This window comes from Nicotiana tabacum, chromosome 12, assembly GCF_000715075.1.
Source record: "Nicotiana tabacum cultivar K326 chromosome 12, ASM71507v2, whole genome shotgun sequence".
In the NCBI taxonomy this organism is placed as follows: Eukaryota; Viridiplantae; Streptophyta; class Magnoliopsida; order Solanales; family Solanaceae; genus Nicotiana; species Nicotiana tabacum.
In genome coordinates, this window is record NC_134091.1 from 117,558,481 (window position 1) to 117,566,033 (window position 7,553).

At 37.1% G+C, this 7,553-nt stretch overlaps 1 long non-coding RNA gene across 1 annotated transcript; it reads right to left on the minus strand.

The window, feature by feature from the left end:
* Window positions 1-3,909: 3,909 nt before the first annotated feature.
* On the minus strand, window positions 3,910-7,553 carry LOC107826817 (uncharacterized). Its single transcript, XR_012697466.1, has 2 exons — window positions 7,124-7,553; window positions 3,910-4,207 (listed from the first exon to the last, which is right to left on the minus strand). It is a non-coding gene; the product is annotated as an uncharacterized LOC107826817 (long non-coding RNA).

Here is a 7,553-nt window from a genome sequence, read left to right on the forward strand (position 1 = left end):
AAAAATAATTGTGATACATTTATCATAAAATTATCATACAATTCTGCAACTTCGTTTTCTTCGAGTTTCAAATTTTTTTACATAAAACCAACTCTAAACTTAACTAATTTCTCTCAAAATTGAGATATAAACTACAAGCTACATTTTCCATCATTTGCAAGAACACGCAATCCAAACAAATCACAAATTCATAAATTTCGAATATTGAAGTCAAAGTTTCGAAACTATTTAATGGATGTCGATTGTTGCTGCAATTTTAGAGATAAATTTCTGTCATTTTCGTTTATATTGTGAGAAAAGTACCGATTTTGAGTGATAAGTATGAGGAGGAGAGAGAATGGATATGAAATCTTTTGAAAATAGATGAAATCCGAATTTTTAGGAGGGGTAACTGAAAGAGAGAGAATGAGATGTTAAATTTAAGGAATGTTCTATTTTCTTCTTTTTTATGATTTTGTACATAAATGGTAAATATAGATATAGAATGTAATTAAGTATAAACCTAAATAAAAGTGGTCAATAAGTTTCTAATATAGTATAGATAGGTAAATTTTTCATCCTAATACTACTCTATTTTCTGATCTTTATTTTTTCCCCTCTTCTTCTCTCACTATCTGGTGAGCAATTTTAAGAGAATTATGCAATGCAAGTGACGGACAATTTACGTGTTGTTTCGTTATTTCGTAGTCAATGAGGTGAATTGAGTATAATATGATCTTTGATTTGTTTCCAGAGTTGGAACATATGTGAAATGAGGTGATCCTTTTAGTGTTATACGAATCTTCGGTTCGTTTCCAGAGTTGGAACAAATGTGAAATGAGTTGTTATTTGGTTTGAGGGAAATTAGGTAGTGGTGAATAGTGACTGCATTAATACGACATTTTGTCTGTTTACAAAGTTGGGCTATTAATCGGATCATTCTTTCCACAAAGTTTTTTAATTTCCCAAGGAGGATACCTCATATTATATAATTAATACCTATAGACACAGAAGTCTCCCCCCCCCACCCCCCCGGGCTCTTGGTAATGAAACGATGAACGTATTTTGGATAAATGATTGGATGGATAATCACCTGGGTTGTAGTAGGTTGAATAAGATTTCTTTCCTGTTTCGAGTTCGAGTCCTAGGAATAGATAGGAAGTGTTTCTCCAATAATGGATCTTACCTGACATGAATATGAATTAGTCGGGTTTCAATGCAAATACGTTGACACCGAAGGGGTACCACAAAAAGATTGGGAAGAGTATGCTGTAGGGGTGGAGCCACAGTGTCGGCTATGGGTACGGCCGAACCCAATAGTTTTGGTTCAAACTTCAAACTTTATATTTATCTTTCAAAAATTCATTAATTATGTATAAATATTAATTTAGAACTCAATTAATTAAAAAAATTAGAATTCTTAACTCATAAGTTTGAATTCCTAACTCCACCTTTGGTATGTTGTAGCAGAACTTCCATCTTGAGTCTTGTAGCTCTTAGCTCGTGAACTTAGGCCAGGTTACCGAGCGAGTTGTGCCTAATGGAGATTTTTTACAGCGTGTAGTTTTGGATTTAGTTGCAGTATCAGAACAAAGCATGACCAGCTTTAACACTGCAAAATTTACTAGACTAGCAAAAGTTAATTAAAAACAACTTTTTAATAATAACTTTTATAGCAACAACAATGACATAGTCAGTATTATCATATACCGTGGGATCTGGGGATAGTAGTGTGCACACAGACCTTACCCTTACCTTGTGAGGATAGAGAGATTATTTCCAATAGACTTTCGACTCAGGAAAGCATAAGCACCATATTAATAAAAATATAGACAATAAGGGACAATACCAAAATAAAAATAGAATAAAAATAACAAGATAATAAGGTGATCAACAATGAAAGAAATCAATGGTTAGTCATAAAAACCTACTACCAACAGAAAGCGAGACTGCGTGCCAATACTACTGTTATGAACACTCTAGATTATCTACCCTAGTACCCTAATTTTTGACCTCCATACCTTCCTATCAAGGGTCATGTCCTCGGTCAGCTGAAGTTGTGCCATGTCTTGTCTAATCACCTCTCCCCGCCTCTTCTTTGGCCTACCTCTACCTCTCTGTGGGCCCTCCAATGTCAACCTCTCACACCTCACCGGGGCGTCTATGTCCTCCTCCTCACATGACCAAACCACCTAAGTTGCGCTTCCCGCATCTTGTCCTCAATAGGGGCCACACCCACCTTGTCGCGAATAACCTCATTCCTAATCCTATCTAACCTGGTGTGCCCGCATATCCATCTCAATCCTCTACCTTCATCTTCTAGACATGAGCGATCTTGACTGGCCAACACTCAGCCCTATACAACATAGTCGGTCTGACCACCACTCTGTAAAATTTACCTTTAAGTTTCGGTGGCACCTTCTTGTCACATAAAACACCAGAAGCGAGTCTCAATTTCATCCATTCCGCCCCAATACGATGTGTGACATCTTCATCAATCTTTCCATCCCCTGAATAATAGACCCAAGGTACTTAAAACTTCCTCTCCTATGGATGACTTGCAAGTCCAGCCTCACCTAGAAAGAATATTTGCAAGAATTCAGAAGAGAAAAAAAATTCATGGACAAATTCCACCAAATGACTTACTATATATATGTAGCACTACCATTTAACATAAAATTACTTTGATTTTAGGATTGTAGCACTTCATGATCTTCACAAATCACAAACAATGATCTTGAAACAATTATCAAGTTGACGTAACTTGTTCCATATATGTGTGTTTTCTTTCAAAGATGAACAATATGCACGAAGACTTTTTCAATTCATAAAGTTGGAAAAACGTGATATCGGTCCTTCTCTTCCTTCAGGCAAAGCAATGTTATGATTGGTATAGAACATTATTTACAACCAAGGGTTTGTGGTGAAATGGATATAATCAAAAGTTTCGGGTTCCAGCCTAGGACTAGGATTGAGAAAATCCTGGCAAAAAGCGTTTTCCCTAATTAAATGAGCCACTGAGTCCGAATAAGCCGGGACTCTAACGCAGATACTAAATATCGAGTGAAAAATCAAAAAATGATAACGTTATTTCTTCTTTTTTTGTGTTAAAGAGAGGACCTAAGTATCTGAGTAGCTGCAATAGGATGTTAGCTAATTATTATTTATTTATACTAATAAAAAAATGAGCCTAATTAAAGATAGACGTAACATTTACCAGAATTTAGTTAACTGGTTACGTTAGCGAACACATTATCTCGCTTTTCTCTATCATGATCCACCTCAGTTTTAATTTAGAGCAGCCCATCAGGCGTTGGTAGACATAGAAAGCACCAACCCATTATCCTTCTACTGCACATGGTGCGACCAAGTTATCCTTCCACTGCACATGGCAGGAGCTGCTCGTTGCTCTGTGAAACCAGCCTCACGCAGTCCACCCTACGATAGGAGGAGAGCAGCCCATGGCTTCGCTCGGGCCATCTATTTCGTCCATGTTAGTTTGCTATTTAAAGGCACAGTTTACTTTGTGAATTCGCCATAAGGTTCATTCAACTATTTCTTGCTTTGTGACTTCGAATTTTGCATGCCTAAGACCTGGTAATACCATATCCCCATATGTTCCATTCATCTGCTACACTACGAGGTCTACATCAATGCCTCATATTGGTTGCATTGTAGAAGCTTCAAACTTCAAGTTCAAGCCCTTGAGATGCCACCAGATTTTGTTAGTTTGATCCTGCACTTGTTGCTTTTTGATGGATAATCATCCATCAAGTATATTGTTCACTGATCTATGTTTGTCGACTCGAATTTAGTGATGTCCCCAATTCTCCAACCCTGCGGACACCCTATATCTGGGATACATAGAGTGACTGCTAAAAGTTTATACTAAGAAATCTTTTGATCCCAACAAAAAGAAACAAAGAACACTTATAAACTGAAACTCTTCATTCAGATAAGATTCAGTACCCAATTCTTCCTTCCCAGTTGCATCTAAATCCTGACTTGTATCTTACATGTATTATGAGGAAACAAAACAAAATATTTAGCACAACGCCAAACAGGTCTTGAATAGCATAAAATCTGTTGATGACAAAACATTATTTGCAATCAGGTAGAGGTACAAAGAGTCCACCATCTTTATCACTCAACAGAATCAAATTCAAAGATAAACCCAATTCTACTGATAGTGCTCTAGGTTTCGGGGACCTTGGCAATTTTCAGCTCCCTGTCAAAAGCAATCACCATAGTTAAATTCAGATGATGAAACATGATTTCAGAACAAAAAGGATGGTTTGGCAACCATGACTACCGACCGCCATAGAAGATAAGCCCGCTTCACAATACAAATGTAAGGGGGGGAAAAAAAATTCTCCCTACAAGCAACTCAGAGAAGGATTTTTATAAAAAAAAAAATTAATTTAGGTAAGTAGTGCCAGTGTCAGCTGTGACAGACAATTTGACATACCACCAAAATGGTTCATTCTTTTCATGTAATCAAGTGGTTTTTAGCTTTGCATACTAGTTGAAACGTGTCTTGTATTAATTTTAAAAAAAAGCAAGTAGCTCATGAGGTTTCAACTTCCAAGAGTAAAGGTTCCAAGTATCAGGAACGTTGGAAGAAATAGTGAGCGCAGCACCAGATGTGGCAAGAAAGCTTAAGTTTTTTGGTCTTTCGGGGCTTATACAAGATTTCCCCAATTATTCTAATTTTCTGCAAAATCTAAGAATTATTAGGTTATATGCCTTTAATTTTGAATTTTTAGCAGAGCTGGCAACCCCTGGCTCTATTTATGAGTAAAATTGTTGCTCTAATGTCTGTCTAGGGGGAAAAAACCAAGGAAAAGAAGACGACAAAAGCTTAGTTTTGCTCTAACCAAAAATTCTTTCCTTTTCTGCCAAGTAAAAGGAAAGAATGTTGACTGCCTGAGACATGTTAGAGCAGGAGAATCATTGGGCTCCAAGACAAGGGAGGGACAAACATAAGATAGAGCAAAGCAAGAAAGGACCATCGCCGGGCTCCTGGGAAAGGGGTTTGAAGGATGGAACACATGGGCTCATGTGCTAAAAGATTGTAACATTAGATCAGAAAGTTGAACGACAGATAAATTAGAGATGAGCACGGCAAAGAAGTAAAGAGCTTTGATAAGGTTGCTCAAAATATCTCGCAATGATAAGGTTGCTACTTGCTGCATGATTGACAGAACATAAAATGCATTGGACTTTTATGGAACTTCTTTTCTATACTTCTAATGGCATCATCTTGAAGATACTGGTTTTTACATCACAAAAGATCTTGGTTGATTTAATTTTTACAGTAAACTTGCAGTATAAAAACTGGACAAGCTAGTTTTTTAAAATTTCAAGAATATTATGAAATAGTGACCTTGGCCGTTTGCTCTACAGTTCAAATAAAAGGTACTCCACAGTCCAGAGGGCAGGGGCTCTTCATGGCCCAAAAAAAAGAAAAAGAAAAAGAAAAGAAACAGATCCATTACATTTCCATGCTACCTTTGGTAACTGTGAGATTCTAGCCACTCATAGCTCAATTAGATGAAGCATGATTAGGCAAAGTCAGAATAACTGATTATTCAGTAATGGTGAAAGATATGCATCAGTGGTACTATAAACCAATTATGCATGATGTCAATTCTCCAAAGAAATATAGGACATGTTCTACCACCTACCAAGCTCCATCAACTCTCATAGCAAAGTCTCAATTTCCCAAGGGAAAAGATTGATGGTAAAAGACCTCACTTGCAAAGGATCTGAAGACTGTTACTCTAATCTCAATCATGCACCAGTTGGTTCTCCAAGCAACACTGTGCATTATATTCTTCCACCTAATCAAACACCATCATGATATCCTTAACTTTAATTCAATGTAAGCCCAATCTTAAGCTGGTTGATTGATTCTAGTTCTGTCACATGCCACCCTATTTTAGTTCTAAATGAGTCACACATAGATCGACCTTTTTATATGTACTTGGCACAATGTTGTCTAGAAAATTTACACAAATACTACATAGAAAATGGTTTTTTTAAAAGCACTAGCTCTTGTCACAGCAACGTTTCGCACAGCACCTGTGTTGATCATTATCAACTCCCTCTTCACTAGGTTGTCCTTACAACTTTAAAAGTGATACTCAAACACTAAATGAGTCAATTAGTCAATTAATCAAGGCACTACACACCTCAATCCCAAAGTTGTGGAGGTAGGCAATATGTGTCCTCTGTATCTATCCATCCAATCTATTCAGCTACATTAAGAACATTTGACTGACGGAACATGAATCCTTTGTATCTAAGCTGCTTTATTCAGACTCATTCCATTTCAATACTAAATAATCTATCTTGCAATACAAATTTAGGGATTCTATAAATCTTAAGGTTCTTTGAATCTCTTGTTTATCCTTAGGTGGACATACAAGTCTCCAAGAAACCCCTTAAATTAGTAAAAGGCAATTAAGAAAAGAAAAAAGGTAAGCTCTCTATTCCGAATTATATAACACTCTTTGTATTTTTGGACATTCCAAGTGTTAACACAATTCCACAAATAATATTACTCTATGCGACTTTTAAACTAGCCAATCACTACTTCAATATAAAAGTTTTCACGGAGGCTCTATGCAGAGGGAGAGGGATTTGTATATCAGTAGAAAATGTAGAGAAGTTCTAGGGTCAGAGAATCTAAAATATTGAACAGTGTAATGAAATTGGTCTAAATGGAGGAAATGGATCGCCTCCAACTATCTTAAGATTAAGGCTTAGTCATTTTGTGCCACAAATAATATTTTTTATGACGGTGGTACCCTTAACCAGCTTGTGAGCACCTCGACTATTCCACTAAGTGACTATATGCTTACTCCCACCAGGTTTGGAAAGGTGGGAAGAAATCAAGTATGTTTTAAGGCCACTAGTATAATTTATTAGTCAAGTTAAATTCTTAAACCCCGTATCCAGTCAAATACTGTCACTATTTGGAGCAAATTGAAGAGAAGCTAAACAAAAAATCTCATCCATATATAAGGCAATCAACTTGGACCACCACAGATTTACTAAAACAATTAATCAGAACAAACTAAAAACCCTACAAGCATATAAGATGCAAGTCAAATAAAGAAATCGAATAGGGCAAACCGACCAATTAGAAGCCCGAAAAACTAGGCATTGACAGTCTTAGGAATGAGGGGAATGGGCTGTTGGGTTTGGGCCGGGCTTTTTTGCTTCGATCGGGCTTCCTCTTCACGGATCTTCTGCATCTGGAGCATCCGTTCCATAACAAGCTCATACTCGCACTTTTCATATGAATGGCGCTCGTCCTCGCACTTCCACGGCAGGTAAAATTCCGACTGTCGACATTTGTTCAAAGGGATTAGAAGATGTGCGCACTGATCCCGATATGCTAATGGCACTTTGTTTGAAACCATTTCAGCTTGTGTTGCTATCATCTTCTTCGATGAACCTGGCACCTCCATTTGAGTTCGATTTGCTCTGCGATTTTCCTCTGTTTCGATCTTTCTAGATTTTGCTCTTTTTGTGTTTTGGGATGTATTGATGAGCATAAGGGCCTT